This window comes from Vulpes lagopus, chromosome 4 (genome assembly GCF_018345385.1).
Source record: "Vulpes lagopus strain Blue_001 chromosome 4, ASM1834538v1, whole genome shotgun sequence".
In the NCBI taxonomy this organism is placed as follows: Eukaryota; Metazoa; Chordata; class Mammalia; order Carnivora; family Canidae; genus Vulpes; species Vulpes lagopus.
The window spans coordinates 36,306,643-36,331,391 of NC_054827.1; the positions used below are offsets into that span (position 1 = coordinate 36,306,643).

The 24,749-nt window shown below is 36.5% G+C and overlaps 1 protein-coding gene across 8 annotated transcripts in view; it reads right to left on the reverse strand.

Moving 5' to 3' along the window:
* SLC20A2 (solute carrier family 20 member 2) overlaps nucleotides 1-24,749 on the reverse strand; it is a 102,208-nt gene that overhangs the window by 73,459 nt on the left and 4,000 nt on the right. For 2 of the 8 annotated variants that reach the window (XM_041752436.1, XM_041752435.1), the window contains exons 2-3: nucleotides 22,629-22,812; nucleotides 21,358-21,459 (exon numbers count right to left, since the gene is read on the reverse strand). The exons of 4 other annotated variants lie outside the window; for them this stretch is intronic. The gene's annotated coding sequence lies outside the window, so the exon portion shown is untranslated. Of the gene's footprint in view, nucleotides 1-21,357; nucleotides 21,460-22,628; nucleotides 23,113-24,749 lie in introns of those variants that run through there. 2 more of the 8 variants (XM_041752434.1, XM_041752442.1) reach the window with 1 other exon arrangement.

Below are 24,749 nucleotides of genomic sequence, written 5' to 3' on the forward strand. Positions count from 1 at the left end.
ACAAACAAACAAAAAAGGACATACATAGTAGCAAACTCTTAAAGACAGTTCTTTTTAAAACCTTGGTATGTGGTTAATTCAGCATGGTTTTATTTTTTTAAGATTTATTTATTTATTTGAGAAACAGAGCATGCAAGCACAAGCTGAAGTGGGGGTGCAGAGGGAGGGAATCCTCAGGTGGACTCCCCACCAAGCACAGAGCCTGAAGCAGGGCTCAATCTCAGGACCCTGAGATCATAACCTAAGCCGAAATCAAGAGTCAGATGCTGAACAGACTAAGCCAACCAGACAGCCCTATTCAGCATGATTTTGTAACATAATTTACATCAGGACTGTGAACTTAAAGGCAGTATTATTACTGCTGTTATTTGAATACTTATTTTAACATAGTTGATTTTTTAAAGTATCTTAGAATAACACAGGGTAATTTTACCCTCTGCATACATTCTTAATGGTCATTCATTTAACAAACATTTGTTGAACAGCTGGTTCCTGCCATCACGAAACTCCCAAGCATCTGCAACATTTATATGAATGTCAGGATGCCCATACTATTTTCTGGCTAGCCAGAAAATTTCTGCTAGCCAGAAAATAGTGTGAGAGACAATTCTGCCTTCAAGAGTCTTATCATCTGGTATAAGACATGACAATAAATATAAGTTTTTCTATCACAGAAGAGAGTAATCAGTAAGTGTCTCAAAGGGTAAAATTTCATTCCATTAGGAGTCTAATTAGAGGCTTCCAGTTGGGTTAATCAAAAAAGGCATCTTGGAGGAAGTGACATCTGAATTGAGCCTTTGCATGCTGGTGAACTTTTAAGAGCAAAAGGAGTTGAAAGAACACTACACAGAAACAATGACCTAAATAAATAAAGAAAAATGGAAGCTATGATGTGTATCTGGGGAATAGACTGGATTCAGAATTCATCTCTATACGTCTGGGTGCAAATTCTGGCTTTATCATCAGTAGTCATTGACCTTGGGCAACAGTGTCTTAGTTTCACCATATTTAAAATGGGGATAGTAATAAACACTTCATATGGTTATTATGAAGATTAAACAAGTTTATGTTTGTAAAGCACATAAAAACACTGGAGCTTCATATTTTATTGAATAAGTTCATGTATTTATGCATACACAGCAAAGAAGATAGACAAATGTGCATGAATATAAGATATAGCTGTTCCATTAACAAGAGTAACCTGGTATGTAGTAGGCACTAACTATACTTTTGTTTTCCCTTTGTATGGACATGAAGAATCACTCCAGAGCACAGGGTCAGACATGTTTTCATGTGCCCCAACATTAACCTCCATTCAGTTAAAAGAGCAGAGACCCTCCCTCCTCTACTTTGAAACTAGGAGTTTCCTCCTTTCTCTTGGGGCAGCACTTGCTGATATCAGCACTTGCTGATAGAAGATGCTCTGCTTGAAAGTGCTACACAGAAACAGCCCAGCTGCCAAATTTGAACAAATCTTACTTTATACACCTTAAATGAAAAAAATAAGCATAAGCTTATTAAGTACAATCTGAACTTCTAAAATTTGTATACTTTGTAGTATTCAGGCTAACCTAAAACAGCAAACAAATGTACTGTAATTTGAGATCTTAGGAAAAACAACATTAGATTTAAAGCTACAGGTATTTCAAAAGGTAGGTTAACAAAATCTTACTAATACTACTCTAATTTGGTTTCAAGGTAGGCATATATCCACACATATATAACACATATATTTATACAGTGTTACTACTTGAATCTATCTACAAAATGTTAAACTGAGTTCATTTTTAAGGTGAAAGTACTAAAGATAGTTAAAAAAAATACTGCTAAAAGTACTTGAGAATAGTCTATGTCAAAATAAGCAAAAATGTTCTGCAATCTCATACTACTTATTTGTTTAGAAACCTCTTTCTCACAGATAATTTGCAGGCAAATTTCACCCATCAGAAATCAAACTTTGTTGCCACTCTAGTGTTGGTGACCACCATGTGAATTAATGCGCTGTACTGAACTTGATCATAAACACCCACTTCTCCATTTATTTAGTCCAATTATAAGAAAACTATTAAGAATCAGGCAACAAACAAGCTACTGACCTACAAAAGCTATTGGAACATTAGCAACAAATATTAATTTTTGTTATTCCATTTCACACTGCTTCATGGCAACCAAGCTGACTTCAAAAGCATGTAAGAATCTTTTTAGAGTAAGAGCTACTCCACTTTCTGACTTGAGATTTAAGACTTTGTAAGGAACCCACTTCACAGAGCTGTACTGCTAAGATCATCCAAATCGAAGTTTACTAGCTTTGCGACCATTGGTAAGTTACCTAACAGAATTCTCTCCACCCACCTGCGAGATGAGGACAAGAATCCACCTCCAAGGATTGTTGAGAAAATGAGTTAATGCACATACAGCACTCAGAATAGTACACAGCACAGATTTCTATATGTAAAATATGTTTATATATATTATATGTATATATATATATATATTTAGGTATATAAAGTAACAATGACGGGGAATTCCAGGTTAAATCACTTATATGTTGAGGTTCTGAATTTTGAAGTTCCCTCTCTATTTTATTTCGGATGAACAGGGAACTTGCAGGATAAGAATGAAAGGATCCTCACAGTAACAGTCCCAGGTCACCGTTTTATTATTAATAATTTCAAATATGTTTTCATGGGTATCTGAGCATTTGTAAGGTTTGTTTGAAGGGAAAATGCTCAAGTGTGTGGTAGGACACAACACTTGGTACCAATTTACCAAGAGACTTGGGAAATCAAAAATATATTCTCTAACTTTGATAGCTTTGCTGTCAATGGATATGGTTTGTTGATATATTCATAAGAGATTCTAATTTCACTCGGCTGTAAGAACCCAGTAGGTGGCTAGTTTCTTCCCTGGCAGGGGAAGTCTCTTAATGACAGACATACATAATTATATCTTTTAAGCACTAAATAGTTCATTTAAAACAGTGCTCCAATGAGTGCTCACTTTTCAAAGCAGCAAAAAACCAGAGGATTAACAACTCAGCTCTAAGAATTATAATAGCCTAGTAATTATAATAATCCAAGAAGCCATTCTCAGAAACACCAGAGACTAGCTCCCCTCTGTAGGCCCTGGCTCACCAAAAAAAAAGTGGGCAAACAGTACCAGGATATCTGTGGTTGATTGTAGACTGTAAAATAATAGACAATTATCCATTTTAGACCTTAATGTGGTCATTGTAAGGGTTGGCTTCTTCTTTTTCTTGACATTATATTTTCCTGTCTTTCCAGTTGCCAGGAAAGGGTGAATTTCCCAATTCTTTGACTCACATCTCTTCCTAAAAATGCTCTTAAAAAAATGACTAAAAATTACTCTTTTTAGTTTCACAGATTGAGATTCTTTTATGTGAACATATTTAAAAGAAGGGCTCTTGATCCACATTTTTTTAAGGCTTTTGAAAATATTTTTTAAATAAGATGAATGGAAGCATAAAAGGGCATTTTAATTCATTCCAATTGACATTCTGATCTTGAATAAGAAAAATCTCGTCCTTATTATTCAAGCCTGTTAAGATTATAAAATAATAAGAAGCCAGTTAGACAAAGGGTATTCTAGTTGTTTATACACAGCATATCAGAACGATGTACACCCAATTCATGACATCAGACTAGTACTCACTGTTCTTTGTGTAAGTGTTAAATAAGCCATCTCTTCTTCTATGAGTGTAGTGGTGGGTCAGTGTTCAGGAAAAATAATTAAGATAAAAGGCAAATAAACAACCCAAGACATTCTCCAAAAACATCCAAAAGAATCTGTCTCTGATCTTTTACTAAAGTAATCTCTTCCGAAATCACCATTAAATTAATCCTGGGCACTGAAGAAACAGGAAGAATAAATCACGTTTAAGTTACTGTTCTTTAAAATGTATTGGACAATTCTGAGACACACAGAGAAAAAAAGTATTAAAAATAGCCAACGAAGGACTAGGCAGTCAATAAACATAAAGGCCATGGGTGAGATCAAAATTAGAAACATATAATGTCTGAAGAAGTGTCCTTATAAGGGTATCTTTAAATCAGTAACTAAGTTAGGATAATCCACTGGGAAAAATAAAGTTGCCATGATCATAATTATGGTTGATTCTCCATCTCTCATTCAGAAATCCCGAGAGAGTCTCAGGAGACAAACATGATACAACTTTAAGCTATTACATTTGATAATGTTCAATAGTGTTTGGAGATATTTTGAAAGCTGGTCTCGACGGTCCAAGTCCTAGATGACAAACACCATATATAGATTTCATTGAAATCTTTCAAATGAAAGATTTGAATCTTTCATTCTTATAAAAGGCATGGAAGAGCAACAGTAGAGAATAAAAGGTCTGCTGAGCATTCCTTACCACAGCTAGCATACCATATTTACTTCCTTTCCCCAAATGCACGGATTTCCAGGTTCCCAAGCAGGCTGCTGTTTGTTCACTCATTTGCTCATTCACTAGGCTTTCAGGGAGTTTCTTAAACCTGTGTCAACACTAGAGAAATGAAATAAAAAAGGACCCTACCTTCTAGGAATTCAGTGTAACATGGAAGATGGATAGACAAGTAATTATAATACAGTATAAGCCCTATAATAGAAGTTTGTACAAAAGTAGGACTGTAATTCTCTTTGAGGGTAGGGGGAAGGTCTTAGAATTAAAATGACCCGGCAGAGCAAGGGTGAAAGTTATCTGAGGCAGAGTGAGCAGTACAGGCAAAAGCCCAGGGGGAGGAAACCACAAAGGCTGTTCTGGGAAAAGCAGTAGTACATATCCAGAGAGCCAGTGATGGGCTACGAACAGGACAGAAGGCAGAAGACCAGGCCGGCAAGGCGGATGAGCATGGGGTGGCTGGGGCCTGAAGGGCCATGCTCACAAGTCCGTCCATTATCCTGTAGCCTGAGGCTCTTAAGTCTGGCTGCACATTAAAATCTCCTGGGAAGCTTTAAAACAAAATATTGATTCCAGGTATTTGTCAGTTTCAATTAATTGATCTAGGATGGGATCTGGGTAATTTTTAAAAGCTTCCCATGTGATTCTTGTATGTGGTCTGTGGGGAGAACCACTGCTGTGGGCAACAGGGAGTCAACACAACCGTATAAGCAGGATGGTGATGTAAAATCGTTAAAAAAAAAAAAGTTAACTGGGCATCAGTGTGAAGAGATTACAGGCACAGAGACTAGAGGATGAATGTCAGTGTATATGCTGCTGGATACAGGCTAGAGATAAGAATTGAAGTCAGTAGTTAGTAATATTTGTGGGTCACTGACCTATGTGAAAGTCAATGATGAAGGCTAAAGGCCCTCTCCTTAGGGAAAGCACACATATGTCAAAAGATGTACATGTAATTTCAAGGGATTATGAACTTCTTTAAGTATGTTAAATTCAAATTAAAAAACCCTGACCTAAAATCAGTGATGAGAAAGAGGAAAGACTCCTGAGGTCGGACACTTAGGTGAGGGAAAAGAAGAGGAATTAAGGATGACATCACCACTTCTAGTCTGAGTTATAAATAAGAAACGCATATTGTGCACTCACCCATCAGCAATCATACTGAGTACTAACATGTATGCATCTCAAGGAATTTTCCCTATTCTCTAAGGCACATTGCTGCCATATTGATTTTATAATTGAAGAAACAGATTCAGAGACAGGCAATATGTACTTGTCCAATGCCACATGGCAATAGTGGTAGAGCTGGAATTTAATCCAAGACAATAGGACTCCAGAGCTTGCGGTGTTAGCCTCCTTCAGTGCTACTTCTGGCGAGTGATACCCATGGATGAAAGAGAGACAGGAGGATAGAGCAGGATGGGCTACGAACAGGACAGAAGGCAGAAGACCAGGTTGGCAAGGCGGATGAGCACAGGGTGGCTGAGGCCTGAAGGGTCATGCTCACAAGTCCATCCATTATCCTGTAGCCTGAGAAGAGGAAGGGGTGGAGTAGGGATACAAAAGAATAAATTTTAGATGTGCTATGTCAAGACAGTACAAGACATACAGATGACAGTATCTGCTGAATTGGGAAAAAACAGAAAGGAGATCACGAGGAGAGAGCAGAAGAGACAGGAACAGAACGGGTATGAAGTTTTCCTGATGCACCCAGAATCATGCTTGTCATGATGCTCTAAGCACCATCAGTATCTATCTTTTGCGAGTGGGAAGCAGACATGGAAGTCGAGGCCCCACAGCCACTGAATGGTGGAGCCCACTTTAACCCCTGACCTAAATTTCTAGGGCCTATAAAAATAAGTGTAAACCATGGTGTCCTACATGGCAGCAGCCTCCAACCTCTTTTAAAATTGCTAGTGGGATACACAGGGTTTGTTTTTTTAAAAAAGCTTTGTAGAAAAAAAATGTGGGGCAGCCCAGGTGGCTCAGTAGTTTAGCACCGCCTTCGGCCCAGGGCCTGATCCTGGAGACCCAGGATCGAGTCCCACATCAGGCTCCCTGCATGGAGCCTGCTTCTCTCTCTGCCTGTGTCTCTGCCTCTCTCTCTCTGTGTGTTTCTCATGAATAAATAAAATCTTTAAAAAAAATTAAAAAAATAAAATAAAATGTGGATGATATTTATCCATTTCTATAACCTAAACGTCTTTTATATTGACTATTTGAGGGGTAATAAGAGATATCTCTGTATTAATCCACTTAAAATACTAGAGATCCATTTTCGCAGGGCAATATGCACACTGAGGAGCAAACCTATGTAAATGACACAGCAGGACACCAATTCTCTGGTGTGTTACTATTATCTGAGTCAGAATTCAGACAATTAGTCTAATGGAGATACTGTGCCTGTTTCCTGAGGTCACGGGAAGTGGTGAAATTTCCTTTTTTTTTTTTTTTTACTCTTTCTGTAGTTTGAAAATAATGTGGTTTTTCTTCTAAGTCACAAAAATAAAATCTTCAATTACACTCCCTCTACAACTCTAGACTAGCTGCTTCAGGCTTAACAACAGAGTAACTCCTATGTCATGGTTTCAGATAAAAACCTATCAGAGTTCAACATGGCAGCACCTATATGGACAATCATGGAGTCTGAGTCAAAAACACTCCTTCTATAAAAGTACTTTTAAAGAGCCTACAATATTACCTGGAAATTGGCTCTTGTTTTAGAATTAAAGTACCTAAGAGAAATATAAAATTCCAATTAACAGAGTTTTGAAGTCCTGTTCTTCTACAGCCTGTCATGAAGAAACAGGACACCTTTTATGGCCCGACCCCAGTCCCCCACTGGGACTGAAGGGCTCCACGTGGAACTCACTGCTTTCTAAAGTAGCCCAGACCACTACTGGATAACTTGTACCAGAGCTTAGGTCAAGTCAGAATCCTCTGCCTATAATTTTCATTCATTCATCCATCCATTCATTCATTCAAACATTTACTGGGCATATTCTCTTGTCTTCCGGTTCCTTAACCTACAAGGGTTGCCACCATTGTTCTTTTATACCTTTTCCTTCAGATCCAACAACCAAACTCCTCTGGCAGTGGTTCCTCACGTGACTCAATCCACTACTATACTTGTCTCCCTTCTTTGTTTGCAACCCACCTCAAATGTTTTCAGACGCAAACAGGATGCATCAAAAGTGGTCTGACTTGCTCATATTTGCAAGAGCCCCATCGCAGAGACAGCTCACACCAGCCTGAAGGCAAATCAATGAGCAGCTCTTTCTCATCTTAGGTACATCGGAGATTGCCCTCCATGCCTGAGCGTTCCTTGGCTCCTGATGTTTATCCTTATTATCTTTCATCTTGCTGATTTTAGAAGGTTATTATGACCTATTTGTGTTATTCTGAGTCTGGAGTCCGCTAGCTATGGCATGAGCCATCTCTCCTAGGCTTACGTCATCTGAAAATTAGAAACTTATTTCAATCTAGATCTTTAAGAAGACATTGTGATTAAAAATGTGCTCTCAATGGCAACTCAGTACTTTACAGGTTCTGTAGAGTACGTACTACTCTCTGACACCTGTTAATACCAATTTTTAACATTCTGAGGGGCAATAAAAAAACCCTTGAAAATATGATATAACTATAAAATGTATAGTTTATACACAATTTTCAATCAACATCAGATGGTTCATGGACCCCTGTGAAGCCCATCTGTTGACCTCCCATTATGGAGCTCTACCTGAGGGATTCTAGGACCTATGAAAAACATTTCTGGTCACTAGGTTTACTAATATTCATTTCTAAAATAAAATATCTGATCCACTGTCCTATCTAATGCCCAACTTAATACCCAGGAACCAATTAACTGGAAACCAATTGACATTATTAGCTAATTCTCAGTATCAAAGTAAGTATCCAGAAACTAAGAAATCTGACCGAAACCAAACCATGGATTATAAGAATACTTTAAAAACAAAAACAACAGTATCTAAGCTTATATACGCAAAGACACACCCTTGTTTGTGGTAAATTAAGAGAGAGAGAGAGAGAGAACATTCTGAATGTCCATTCACAGGCAAATGGATTTGCTCAATAAATTATGGCATGCTGAAAATGTCATTCATTTTTTTGAAAACAAGAATTAGATCTATATTGAGCTAAAGAAACATCCATGGTATTTTAAGGAAGAAATACTTCATAATAATGTATAGAGTATGACCCTGTTTTAAAAGCAAAAAACTCATAAACCTGTTGTTAAACATACTTTTACAAATATAGAAAAAGGTATAGAAGAATTCACACTGGGCTGTGAACATTGGTGGAGGATTGATTCTTCTTACCTGTATTCATCTTTGCACACTCTCACTTCCTACAAGTAAATATCACTTTTGCCAAGTAAAGATTAAAAGAAAAAAAGAAAATCTAAATAAGGCTTGACAATAGGATCTATCAATAAAAACAGACCTCTCACCCCAACATCCCATGCAGATTTTCTAAATGCCCAATTTCCCCACAAGTGTCCCACCCATAATATGCCCCCAGATGAAACCTAGTTTCCTTTCAACTTTTCAATGACTCACTGTTTGGGGTATTTCATTCTAAACATAGGCACCCTTCTGTTACATCTGTTAAAGTTGTGTTACAGTTTCAATATGTCCACAATTCACAAGAGTGGTCCCCCTCCTTAGGAAAACTGGTATCTCCACAGAGCCATAAAAAAGGTATGTGGAACCCACATTAGTCCAATACATAAGAGATGGATGCTTGCAGCACAAACACTATCAAATTTTAAGGTAAAGAAATATGAGCACGGAAGCCATTCCTGTTGGATTAGTGGTTCTCAACATGGGCTAAACATTAAAACTACCTGGAAACATTTTAAAAATACCAACGCCTGGCACCACTTCCAGAGTCTATTTAACTGGCTCAGGGAAAGGTGCCTGTTTCACTTTAAAGGTTTTCTAGATTATTCTAATGAGCAGTCAGAGTTGAGAATCATTGTTTTCTACATTTCATTTTCTTTCCTTCTATCAAGTTTTACAGAGCTTTCCCTTTCTCGGTTATTTTAAGGCTATTAGATCTATTTGGGAAAGCCAAAACTGATCAACCAGCTAATATCTATCCACCACACATAATTTATATTGTCCTTCTGCTGACTTTTGATGCCCAACTTCAATAATGTATTCTCATTAGGAGCTCTTCACATATCAACAGTATTTGTAGCTTCTTCGCCTTAATAAGGACATCGTTTATTACTAACCTTGGAGACAATGAATTTACAAAACATCTTTAGACTTTAAACATTATGTTGGTAAACGAAAGTCCAACATTACTATTTGAAATATTTCTGGATATTAATTAATGGACTTCTTGAAATTTCATGCTCGCCTTTACAAGTATTTCAAAATTGCAACATGTACCGCATTGCAAAGAATTGATAAAGAGAAAAAATGTTACTTGAAGTATCTCCCCCACTCAAATTTAGTATCTGAGAACAGTAATATACCAAAGAAAAATGTCAATACAATATGAAAGGGGATTCATTAACAAAATGAAATATTTATTTAGTACATATTGTTTTACAGTACAAAAAGACCCCAAACTAATAATACACTGTATGTTAATTAACTGTGGAGTTTAAATTAAAAAATTAAAATAAAAAAATATATTACAGTACAAAAAGACAGGATTCAATACTTTGGACTGATGCTGCAAATTTTACAGAAACATATTTTAAAACAAAGGACACTGTATATTATTTATAATGGCTGGCATACGAAATAACTGCTTTTCTATATCTGCATATGGCATTAGTATATATTTCCAAAGAAGTTTACAGCGGTCCATTGAAAAAGTTCTGATCCAGGAACTATACTCCTAACCATTTATCCCAGTGAAATGAAAACTTACATCTATACAGAACACCTGTACACAAATGTTCACAGCAGCTTTATTTGTAATAACCCAGACTGTAAACAACCCAAATTTCCTTCTACTGGACAAATCATTAAACTGGGGTGCATCCTCACCATGGAACAGAACTCAGCAATAAAACACACACAATAACTTGAATGGCTCTCACAAGCATTAGGCTGAGTAAAACAAGCCAATCTCTAAAGATCACATGCAGCATGACTCCAAGGGTTTAAGGAAATTCTAAAGGAGAGCAAGAGGAAACCAAGGGTTGTTTGATGAGTCAGGGATACAATCTCCTGTTTCTTGATTATGATGGTGGTTACACTAACACACATGTGATCGAACTGCACAAAACTATACACACCACACACACAAAAATGAGTGCATGTAAAACTGGAGAAACCTAAATAAATATAAGCTCCGGAGGCACCAGTGTCAATTTTCTGGTTTTGATCTTGTACTATAGCTACCTTTGGGGGGAAATGGTACCTCTCTGTATTTTTGCAATTTCCTATCAATCTGTAATCATTCGAAACTAAAAGCTTTCTTACAAGTTTGAGGAAAAGAGTAAAAGTTCAAGGAAAATGTAAAGGTGGTCACTTATTTAAGATATGTACACCATTTTCCCTAATTGAAGTGAAGACATAAACAAATAAGGGAGAAGCATATAACAAGGATGGCTGGAAAGAAAAGGATGGCTTAAATAGTAACTTTGGAGTATTTATTATGTGCCAGGCACCACAGCTTATTTCATTTAACTCAACAATCCAATGAGGTAACTGCTGATTAATATCCTCACTTCTCAGATGAGAAAACTGAAAGATAAGAAATCCATTGAAGATCACATACTGACAAGTAGCAAAGATGTCAAGAAAAGACCATTTCAAAGCAAAGAGGATTTTAAGAAAAAAATATCCTTTATGTATCAAGAAGAGGTTTATTAAGTAGCTTAAAACAGACAGAGTAGATAAAATGCTACAGAGGTAAACCATAGCACAGGATGCTGACTACTATGTCCTGCAAGAACTTAAATTCTGTAACACACATTAGCCTAGGAAAACTGAATCATGCATTTGACCAGATGTATTTGAAACTGGTTATTTTTTTTATTAATCTTTCAACTTTTGCTTAGAAATGAGAAGAAAAGTAACAATGCTTTCTCTTCTTTAAAAATGTGCACAGAATGAAAACAAGTAGATAAAGTAGGCCAAAATTCAGAAGTAAGACAAATAGAGCACTCAAAATGGAAAGAAAATTAAACGGATTGACTATAACAAAGCCTGTTCACGAAAGAAAATGGAAAGGCTGTAACACTGTCAAATGCAAGGCAGAAAAGTTTAGATTAGGTTAGAATAAAATATGAATCTGCATATAATGAACAATATGGGCTAGCAACATGAGTATTTATTACCAATAAAATAGTTTTAAATAAAATTATGCTGTTAGGATTGGTTTCAGTCTGGCTTAGAAAAAGCAGAAGGAAAATTTCAGCCCTCTTTTTCATTCCATCTTCAATTTAGATCACTGCATATTTTCACAGCACATCAAATTCAGAAGCCATTCTAGGATAAATTCAATGCAAGTAAATGGGTATTTAAGAGGAAGTTTCCTATTCCGGTTGTAAAGCCTCTGAGACAGGGCTGTCTTTCTAGAGGAAAATAACACTGCAATTTTAATTTTAAAGATCAGTGAAACCACAAGAAAATATGGTATTTAAAATATTGGAAAAAAATTAAAAATAAAATATTGGGAGTATTAGCCATCTTTTTAAATTGTAGACAGTCAAGTAATTCCACTTAGTGTGCTGCTCAAAGTAAATAGATGATTGCAGTTGGTTCTGCCTGTAGGATCATCTCTAATATAAAAGGTTCTCTTTCCTCTTAAATTACCTTCTTAAAAGCAAGTGAAAATGCAGTGATGATGTCAACATGGTGGTTCTCTTAGAAGCTTTGTAAACTCCTAATTCAGGAAGTAATATACAGGAATTTTACTCGACATTCAAAAATCTCTCTACAGCAGATGTGGAACAGAATGGCCATACCACTATATTCTTATCCATGGCTTCAGTTAATATGATAAAATCTGAAAAAAGATTTTATCCTTGGAATTTCTTTCCCATGCACAGATAAAGAGTAAAGAAGGGCCAAAAGCAACTGTGTACAATTGGGGGCTATCTATCATACATTCTTTATGGATTTCTGGGCTCTAAAGAAATCTCATGAGAGAGTAACTTATTTTTTCCAGTTAAACCCTACTACATTTTTTATAAAAGTCATAACCTAGGCCATTTTGTAGGGTGTACAGATATACATTAAAATCTCTCTAGGGGCACCAGTTAAGCATCCCACTCTTGATTTCGGTTCAGGTCATTATCTTGGGGTTGTGGGACTGAGACCCACATTGGGCTTCATGCTCAACGGGGAGCCCACTTTTCCCTCTCCCTCTGCCTCTCCCCCATGCTCGCACATGCTTGTGTGTTCTCTCTAAAATAAATAAATCTTTTTTTAAAAAAAATCTCACTTTAATTTTGGGGTATCATACCAAGGAAACCTATTTTCAGTAATGCCAGATTCTAATCCATGGTGAATATAAAATTTTTAAGTTCTTACAACTAGATATCCTTAAATAGAAACATTTTTAAGGTATGATAATAGTACTGTCATTGTGTTTTGAAAAAGATTTCTTGAACATACTGAAATGTTTACAGATGAAAAATATCTGAGATATGCTTTATTTTTTTTTAAGATTTTATTTATTCATCATGAGAGACAGAGAGAGAGAGAGAGAGAGAGAGAGAGAGAGAGGCAGAGACACAAGCAGAGGGAGAAGCAGGCTCCAGGTAGGGAGCCTGACGTGGGACTCGATCCCAGGACTCCAGGATAATGCCCTGAGCTGAAAGTAGCACTAAACCGCTGCACCACCAGGGCTGCCCCTGAGATATGCTTTAAAATAATAGGGAGGTGGGGGCAGTGGATGGGAGTTTAAACAACACTGGTCACAAACTGGCAAGTAAAGCTGAGATATGGGGATATGGGGATGAATTATTCTATCTTGTCTTCTTTGGTACATGTTTGAAATTTTCCAACATAAAAACTGTGTATATCCTTGCAATAGGATATAAAATACACTCATGTAACAAGGAATTCTAAGCAGAAATTCAGGTTCTTTTGTTGTTAATTTTTTGAGAGAGGGAGAGAGAATGCAGGTGGGGGGTGGAGAAGATGTGCAGGGGAAAGGAAAAGAGTCTTAAGCTGATTCCATGCCCAGTACAGATCTCACAACCCTGAAATCATGACCTGAGCTGAAACCGAGACTTGGACACCTAACCACCTGAGAAGGCTATAAGTGGCAGTCCCTTTAATACAGCAATCTTTCCTGAGTAATTATCAAATATTACTTTTGTAAATAGATTTTGAAGACTTCTCATCACAGTATTGATGATACCAGTGAAACATCTGATACACAGATTACCATCAGTCATATTTTAGTGAAATGTATCATTGTACATCTTAAAATGGAATACCATGCAGCTATGCAAAATATGAAGATACTACCCCACAATGATAGGGGTACGGAAAAGGGGTACAGGAACCAACTGAAAGACTCCCAGTGGCCACAGCTAGAAAAATTAGAGCAATACAGTTATACTGGATTTAACTCAAAGTATCAATATCCACTAGTCCACACTGATACAAATAAACGACTCAACAGTTAAATGGGAGAGGGTAGATAAATCTCTTGTGCAGAAGTATTCCAAAGAACATATGCAGAAACTCTGCTTCTGCCCTTCAGAAGGTGGAGCATAACTCCCGCTCCCGAAGTGTGGACTGCCTTTCCCCCAGAGAGCACAATATGGAAAGTCTAGAAAAAAAAAAAAAGTAACTTTACAACAGAGACACTTGACAAACACTACCTTGGCCAGGACACCAAGGTCAGTATCAACAGTAAAGTCACACAGATAGGATGCACCCTTGAAACAATGTGATAAAAATAGCATTTTGCCTCTGTGGCCTCCTCCAGTCTAACCCCACATAACCCCATTCTAACCATGAGAAAAAATATCAAACAAACCCAGCCAAGAGGCATTCTACGATATCTGACCAGTCCTCCTCAAAACTGTCAAGGCATATAAAACAAGGGAAGTCTGAAAAACTATTACAGCCACAGAGAACCTAAGGAGATATGACGACTGAATGTAGTGTAGAATCGTGGATGAGACCCTGAAACAGAAAAAGTCATGAGGTAAACACTAGGGAAATCTCAATAAAGCAAGGACTTCAGTACAGGTTTGGTTCATTAACTGAAACAAATGCACGACACTAATGCAAGAGGTTCATAATAGGGAATTTGGGAACTCTATCATCTTTGCAATTTCTCTATAGATCCAAACTGTGCTAAAATAAAAAGATTATCTTTAAAAAATGAAAAAAAATTTAGTAAGATACAAACTTACAATGATGTGGAAGGATGGTTGATATATAACAAAAGTATTACTAGACAATATCCATGCTATTAACCTATTTTTGTTTTAAAAATATACATATATGGGGTCCCTGGGTGGCTCAGTGGTTGAAGCTCTGTCTTTGGCTCAGGGCGTGATCCTGAAATCCTAGGATCGAGTCCCACATCGGGCTTCCTGCATGGAGCCTGCTTCTCCCTCTGCCTGTGTCTCTGCCTCTCTCTCTGTGTCTCTCATGAATAAATAAAATCTTTAAAAAAAATACATATATGTATTTTATTACCAAAATGTCTGCATGATGATACATCAAAATGTTAACACCTCTGGGTGGTAGAATCACCAGTGACTTTCACCACCTCCTTTATACTTTTCTGTATTATCTCACTTTGTTCTTTCCACTAAGCATTGATTACTTTGAATATTGAGCCTTCCTTGTTTATAAACAAAGTTCTTTTATTTTAGGAAAAAATTAGGCATACAGTACAGAATTAAGTGCTCCTTAGTCCAAAATAACATGCACTTATAAAAGAATAAATTTTACTTTTCCAAGGGGAAATATTTTATTTATTTATTTTTTTAAATATTTTATTTTTTAAAGATTTGGGAGAGATAGAGCATATGTGTGAGCAGGGGGAGGTGGGGAGAGAGAGAGAGAGGAAGATAAGCTGACTTCCCACTGAGCACGGAGCCTACTTGAGGCTCTTTCCCAGGACCCTGAGATCATGATCTGAGTCAAAACGAAGAATCTCAAGAGTCTATCCTTAAGTGACTGAGTCACCCAGGTGCCCCAAGGGGAAATAATTTAAAAGTCAGTGTAGAAGAATGAAAGCATGAGATTTAACTGGACTTCACTTATATTCCTGGTTTCACTCTTGGGCAGTTCAATAACTCTTAATGTTCTCATTTTATGGTGGGAAATATGTTAATACAATAAACCTATTGTTCTGCAGAACTGCCCTAACGCTTATCTACTTATCAATATAATCACAAATTATATACTATATAAGAACATATAGTTCTTATATAAAATGTATTTCATGATATCAAATCTTATTAGAAAGAATTACATTAATAGTAGCAAAGAGTTCAATGTATGTCAAGAGTCTGGCCCTACTGAGGATCCATAATGGCAGCCATTATTCTTATTGGTAATGATAAATAAAAAGCCAAGAAAGAAATAAAATACTATTAGAAAAATTTTGTTTCTCTAAGAACATAACAGGGACAAAACAGTGAAAGACAAAACCATACCTCAGCTCATTCTATGTCATCTGCAGCAATTCCCCAAACATTTCTGCTAACTAAATATTATGGGGATTAAAAATGTCATTGGTAACATGCCCATAGACCTGAGAATCTTCCAGAGAATACAAGTGAAAGTCATTTTTCTAATCATAACCAGCTTAAACTAAGCTTTGAAATATTAATACATCAAGTTTCCCTTTCTATGGAAACAGTTTTCCTATCCATGACTGTAATGTCAATAAAAAGAAATACCAGCTGTAATATACAAACTAAACTTATTTAAATCTCTTGATTTAAATCTCTTGATTGAGCCCCTGGGGGGCTCAGTCGGTAAAGTGTCTGCCTTAAGCTCAGGTCATGATCCCAGGATCCTGGGATCGAGTCCCATGTTGGGCTCCCTGCTCAGTGGGGAGTCTGCTTCTCCCTCTCCCTCTGCACTTATGCATTCACTCTCACTCTCTCTTGCTCCCTTGCTCACTCTCTCAAATAAATAAAAATTTAAATAAATCTTAAAGAAAAATCTCTTGATTGTAAATAATGAGCTTTAATAAAGAAGCTCTAAACAAAGACATATATTTTGATCTGTAACAAAATTCTTGGCTGGTTGTGTTATCTCAATACTGGCATCTTTAAATCACAATGATAGACAAGTCTAATCACGCTATAACCTAATGGGACTTTTATAACAAGGCCAAATGACCCAGATCCAAAGAATCAATTTGTTTCATCAAGTGAAAAGTTTACCCAACCTGATTTATCATACAGTCTAGGACAAGACCTTTAAAGAACTGTTAATTTAGGAGGAAATTAATCAACCACTAACAAAATAATATCAAATTACTGTGCCAATTTTTTCTACTACATAAGAAAATGCAGATTGTTCAGTTTGGTACTGTTAAAAGAAGTTAAACACCTTTTTAAATAACAAAAACATAGATACAATTCAGGAAATATATTCAGGTTGGTGTATATAATCCAGTGTGGGATTATATTATATATATTATAATCCAGTAGAGCTACAAAGCCTGATTTTATAACATATTCAAAAGCTTTTCTAATAAGTCCTTTTTTTTTTAAGATTTATTTATTTATTTTTTCAGAGAGAGCGAAAGAGAGGCAGAGACACAGGCAGAGAGAGAAGCAGGCTCCATGCAGGGAGCCCGACGTGGGACTCGATCCTGGGTCTCCAGGATCACACCGCGGGCTGCAGGTGGCACTAAACCGCTGCGCCACCGGGGCTGCCCTCTCTAATAAGTCTTATCCCAACTTTCCCGAAAGCAGTCATTACAAAGACCTATTCCAATGATATTGTCACCTTCCTAAATACTTTAGAGGCCTGTGGCACACTTTCATCAAATAGGTTTAATTGTAGCAAATTTTAAATTCTCTGAGAATAGACTGGATTTATGGGAATACACAACCGTCACTGAGAACTACAACTGGCAGACAGATCTTTTGGCTTAAGAAAAGGAAGACTGACTACAAGGTTTTAAAGAAGTTTAGTTTTCTTAAAAACTATTGAAAGCAATTTTATTTATTTATTTTTTTTGAAAGCAATTTTAAAATAGGAATTCCAAGCATTGTGAGTAGCTATACTATCTATGCAATGAGAGTATAATCCTAGATCATGTTCTCCAAATTCTAAATACTTGAATAAGGGACCATACTAGTACCTCCTATATATTATCTCATTTAATACATGTAACAATCCTAGATAATTATCACCATTTCAAGGGGAAGATACTGAGTGTGAGTGATTTAAGTAAACTGCCCAGGTAGTAAGGAATACACCAGCAATTACATCATAGTCAGAATTTTTATATGATATATATACACACAATTATATATGTATTATAGCTTTTTTAGGTTTTTGACTTACACAATTAGCCTGTTCCTATAATAGCTGCTACATATGTGTACTTTAGCATTTGCCACACTGTAATGCAACTGTTTACTTACCAATTTTCCCTACTCAATTATGAGCTTCCAGAGAGAACAGACTATATTCACCTCTGTCATCCCAGAACACAGTCCTGTATTTAGTACATCTACATAAATTTCTTCTTAGTAGATTATCTATGGTTCTGATGTTATTTTTATTAGCTGCTCACAGGTGATGAACATTACAGAAACATTATTGGACCATTAGCCATTCCTTTGGCTTCAAGATGCCCAACAACCACCGCCACAATTAGAGAAGGCTTGGGCAGAAAGAATGTTCAATGTGATCAACCTTAGTTTGTATGGTTATTCTTAAAATCTGAAGCACTTCCTTATATGCAGTAGAAAGCTCTTCATTTTTAAGTTTTATAAAGCTGCATCTACACTTACATTAGTCTACTTCCAGTAGCTTGTGCACATAGAAAACTTCAATTACAGGATCGCTCCATATTCATAGCATATACAAGAATTACAGGAAAACGTAAAACAACATAAATCATCAACAGCATAAAATAAAAGTTTGCCAATAAGCTACCTTTTCATTACAACATGACTACAGAGTCCAGAGGTGGAAAACCATCCAATTTATATGCTTTCCCCCCACAAGAAACTAACAAAGTCAGATGTTAATGGCATTTTGAGAATGTTACAGTCTAATTATAAAATGACACAGGTTAATATTTAAGGTGACATCAAGTCTCTCAAAATGAGTATCTACAAGATCAAGTTTTTGTTAAACATTAAATAAAGGTATTAGAACTTAAATGGAAATGTAAAAATACAGATGACAGAATTACTTATATTTTTCATTCTGTTAGGGGATCTTTTACTTAATAAATGTTAAAGCATGTGGTGTTTTCAGTTTTCTTTCCAGTTCTAGAAATTGACTATGAATCCTTTTCTAGTATTTATCTTTCTCTTCTCTCCTTCTACTTACTCCTACTCCAAATCTGGTTTAGATATCTTCTTTAACCTTTCAAAACAAGGGAGTGACTTCAAATGTCATGAACTCTGGAATAAAGAGTTAAAGTGATAGCATCATATGACTATTCTGACTCTCTCTAAAGTAATATTAGTCTTCTAGAATACCAATCTAATTCTGAGAGGCAGAAAACACAGGAAGCTCGATGTTCCGAGAAAAGTTAATAATAATTGATTCATCTTGGCTACCCAGGAAATACACAGCAAAGATCTGTGTTCTATGCAAATACTGACAACAAATCCATCTAGTAGTACCTACCACCCTGTGACAAAAAAAAAAAAAAAAGAAAAAGAGCTCACAGGGCAAATACACAATGGCCATAGAGAACAGAAAGAAAACATCAGCAATTAAGAGATGAGAAGGGATCAGAGCTGCACGAAACACAATAGATCAGTAAGCTTCTTACAGACAGACAGACGGAGGCAGTGGAAGTGACAAGATCACCACTGCTGGGAGATGAGAGTGGGATGCAAGTGGACAGGAAGTGAGATAGACGAGATAACGGGTAACACAGGCAGGAGCCAGAGATCATAGGAGTTGAATTACAAGAGATATAACAACAGAACACTGGAGGCAGTGACTAGGAAGGAGGCTCACCCAAGGAAATAGATGGTAAGGAAAACAGAAATTACTTTTATTTATTTATTTTTTTAAGATTTTATTTATTTATCCATGAGAGACACAGAGAAAGAGAGAGGCAGAGACACAGGCAGAGGGAGAAGCAGGCTCCATGCAGGGAGCCCGATGTGGGACTCGATCCTGGGTCTCCAGGATCACGCCCTGGCCTGAAGGCAGCCCTAAACCGCTGAGCCACCTGGGCTGCCCCAGAAATCACTTTTAATGGGAGGCTGAATCACGGAAAAGACAGTAGGCAAAACACAGGTACTAAGCAAGAAATTCTGGAGAGATGAAAAAAATGTAGAACTGACACTAGGTGATAAGAAGACAGGGTAAAAAGGAGATAAAAGGGTGAAGTAAACAGCCTACTAAGGAAGGAAATACTTATAAAAAATGGTTTCTAGAATTTCATTTTATTAAATTAAAATTTAAAAGCTGCTCTTTTGCTTATATTTTTCTTTGTTGAGTACAAATTGATTCGTAAGAACAGAGTTGTCCTTAACGTACAAAGAAGAAAATTATGGATCAGGTCAACTGACTGATCAGGTCAACTTACTTTATCAAAGTAAAAAGAGTTGAAAACAATAAAATTTACTATTAGTTAACAATCTTAGTTCTAAGCCACAAACTAATTTTTATACTGACGATGTGTATATATACACATTAATGACCAAATGCTTCATTTGTTAGGTACAAAAGCTTTCTCTCTCTCTTTCTTTCTGCACTTATCAGCATTTGGAGAAATCCCTGCTTCTCACTGCTTCCCCCAAAAAGGAAAGGGCAGAGTAGGACAGTCACATCTCCATCAACATTGCTTAAAAGAAGTTTGATGGAGGTTTAAAACAAGTTGAAAACAGTAATGGTTAAAGGATGTTGTAAATTTCCTATAAATTTCTATGACCTATGTTATTCTGGTCTCCTAGATAATTAAAAGCACAATATAGAGATCATCCTTCATCTCCACCCAAAAAGAACAGAGGGAAATGAAACTCTGAGCAAGAATATAAAAGTAATAAAGGAAAGCAAATGTGAAAATGAATGGAAATATTCTATTCTTGATCTTAGAAAATAACTTAGGGTAGGAGAAAACTATACCAAAGGTTTATTTATGAAGATATAATTCTTACTTTTTAAATCGAAAAAATATGGTCATTATATCTTCAGGCTAAAAAATTGTACAAGAAAATAGGGGCACATAGAGAGGCTGAGAGTACATAAAAGAAGATGAATCTAAAGCCACAAATGCTGTGAACAAGCAGTAGTACATTATGAAGAAGCAATTCATCAACGTCCTATCACTTTAGTAATTATCTAGCCAGAGCTGGTTTCTGGGGCCAACATCCCAATGAACTGTTCCCATTTCTCCTAATGTAGCTCTATCCATCCAAAATAAAACTCTGATCGTGAGGGGACTACCAGCTATTGTAGTAGAGGAAAATAACTCAAATTATATACAAAATAAGCTGGGTGAACAGAAGTCTTGTAAGAAACATGTAAAGACATGTGTTAGAGTCTTGTCACTCGTATTTTCAGAACTATCTTCTTTCAATTCCTCAAAAATCCTAAATGATATTTGGGTTGCTTCTTGAAATTTGCCTTTTCTTCTCTCTCTCTCTCTCTCTCTTTTTTTTTTTTTTTTTTACCATTCTTCCATGAATATCTTAATGAGTCACTTGGCCATATAGTCCATTCACAGGCATCACGAACATATCATTATCGACTTCTGGAAACAGATGCTGCTCCACAGGCTTTAGAAGACTTCTTGAAGGAACAAACCTGGTTCTTTGGTCTCTGTTGAGGACATGTTCAAACTACGATTCTCTCTCATACTCAGAGATGACATGGAAGCCAAACTGTGCTGTTTCCAAAACAAGACGCCTTAAAAAAAAAATTTTTTTTAAGTTAAAAATCAACCAGTTTTTAAAAACACAAAACTCTAATAAAGCAGCACACATTCTCACACAATACTACATCTTAGCTAAGATTGAAAAATAATTCAATTAAAAAATATTAACTTTCACTTGTTTTAAATATACATACTCTATTCGCAAAAAACTTTAACAGTATCACAAAGTACACAATAAAAATACTGCAAATAATGGACAGCTCCTGAAATTAATACAAAAACATCTGTTAAAATTGCAAAGGAATTCTGTTGATTGACACTTTAATCTTTACCATGGCCAGGATAAAAGACAGTCCCCGAGAAAACATAATTTTTCTGCATTCAAATATTACTTGGAAATTCTATGAACAAGTATGGTTTACATTAAGCTGTAAAATGAACTACTGAGTTGACTTGGAAAATTTCTTTCATCCATAAAATTCTGAAATTACATGTTATCTGATGATACAATCTTGGTACCACTGAACCAGCTCTAGGCAAGTCATCTAACTTTGCCCTAATTTTCTTATCTATAAAGCACAAAGCTGGTACTTACAGGGGGAGGAGGGCACTTGAGGATAGTTTAAAATGCAGATGCCCAGGCCCAGGTCTAAAGAGTTTGAATCTCTAGGGTTAGGCTAAGCTGTTACTTTCATTAAAAAACCCTGGGTCATTCTGATGAACACTCCTACATAAAGAACTATCACACTAGATCACGTTGAGGATTCAGCTGTGCAACCCTAAAATTCATTAAATGGGTCAGTACAGATTTCATGAAATTATCCCATACTGATAGAACTAAAATAAAAGCACAGAACTAAATAAATCTGTGCTTCATTTTCTCTTTCCCTAAAACCTCCCATTCAGAGAAGAACCTGAAATTAAGATTAAAGCTAATGTGACAATTGTATAAACACTTCAACATAGATTATTTTAACTCCAATTATTTTCTGGGATGTTTAAAAAGAATGCAAGGGTATGACAATATCTGTAGTTATAAGCTGCTTCTCTGACAGGCCATCTCCAAGTATGTGCTGATATTAAAATGACGTTAGTAGGTCATCGATGACCTACTGACTCAAATTATACAGATACCCCCAAGACAAACGACAGACATGACCACCTGCCCAACAGAAACAATCTATAACACAGAATACTGTACCTGTAGCGTGTGTGTCCTCCCTGGCTGCTAACCAGGTTTGTGGCCCATGCTTCATTCAAGGGCACTTCCTCCTCTGATTCCTGGACAGTGGGTAGGTTGATGTATATACTCGCCTATCTCTGCAGTCGTTTAGATTCAGTGACTCTGTTGATGCCCAACACCCCCAAAATAATAGTGTCAGCTCCTGACAAAAGGGACACAAGAGTGGGTTTTCGAAGAATCCCATTTTTCTTCATCTTGCTGGATTTTGTTTGCAGTCCCTCATCTAATTCCACACAGCTTCAAAACAACTTCACTGCAGGTCTGTCACCCAACCAACGGCACCATTTTACATTTTTTTCCACCAAAGAAGTATTTCTTGGTTTCCTCCTGGCCCCAACAGTGTTCCACGTAAGGACAAAGCAAATGGATAGAAGTACACAGGAAATGTCCAGTAACACTCACTTCCTGGTAAACTGTTATCATTAGGGATTAAATCTAGTAACTGTTTAAAAAAGAAAAGCAGTAAGACATCAAGTATCATTCAATATTATATTTTGTAAGTTTTTTGACACTAAATTAATAAACAGTTATTGTTCTATGTCCCAGTGAATCACTGTACTAGGATTCAATACCTATAAAGAGTTATAATCCTCATTCAGCTCTGAGACTCAAAATTCAGTTTCTCTCCTTTTGCCTTTGGTCATTTCAAAACACAGTACCCCATAACCATTTATCAACCTCTTCTCTTTGGAAAATCCACAGCACTGTTTCTGTAGCACAATCACTGCAATCTTTTATGCTACTTTGAAATCTGAGAAAGAGAGCCTTTTACACTTGAAAAAATAGTGTCAATTTTAGATCTCTCCTCTTTGAAGTAAATTCCCCATAGAAATTGACCCTGACTTGGGGGACAGACTACCTGAGTTCATATCCAGTCTCCCTCACTATTTGCATTGTGGCATTCTTGAGGCAAGTGACTTAATTACCCTACTGTGCCTCAGTTTCCTCACCTTAAAAATGGGATTCTAACCGTACCTACTACGTCAAAAGACTGTTATGAAAGATTCATAATAAATTAACAGCCAAAGGCTCCTGGAACAGGAGTGTATCTGCACATGTGTATCTGCACATTTTAAGCACTACAAAAATGTTAGCTATCATTTTTATTTTGTTTTATTTAGCTACAAATTCTCCTACTGTATACATTTGCCCCACTAAAATATTACCTACTTGAAGACTGGAACCACATTTTCGGTATCTCTGACATTTCCCCTATGGTATCTAACATCAACTCAATAAATATACATAAACCTACTCTGCATTTATTGTCATACTGGATAAACAAGGAAACATAGTACCTTATAAATACATATTCTCTGCCCTCAAGCAGCCTCTATTTTAGGTGGAGAAACAAAACACGGAAATGCTTATGTAATAGTATAAGGCCATAAAGGATTAAATGCCAAATTGTGTCACATAAGCAGCTAACATTCAAAGGGCTTATTGTGGGCTGCAGATTCTGTGGAGAAGTCAAAGCTGAAGTGGCCCGGCCCCTAATCTCTTCCTCTCCCAATCTCCCCCATCCCAATCTCTTTCTCTCCAACGATGGACCACTAGGATCAGGAGACAGGTTAAGTCCAATATACTTTCATCACAAACTAAGACACATTTCCAAGCCCCTCTGCTGTCCTCTCCCATCCTTTTCAACTACTTCTACTCTCACAAGATGCAAATTGTTAGACTTCACTATCAATCTCATCACTGTTATGCCTTTACAAATCTCTACATTGCATTTTTGGAAACACTGTCAAAAGAAACTTCTTGATTAAGGAAGTCAAAACTACTCAATTAAATCCAATAAAAAATGCTAAAACTTCCCTAAAGTTAAGTAGGATCTTCAGCAGTGGAAAGAAAAGAGGATTCCAATGTATTTTTGTTTATTCCACAAATAGTCACTGAGTACCTTCCATATGCCAGGCCCTGTTCTAGGCTCTGGAAATATGGCAGTGAGTGATAGAAAAGATCTCTGCACTCTGGAGCTTTAGGGCACTCCATGTGAGAGCCACATTTTGAAGTAAGGAATGAGAAGAACTTGTTTTCCAAAATGATTAAATGCCTTACACACAGGAGCCAATGCTG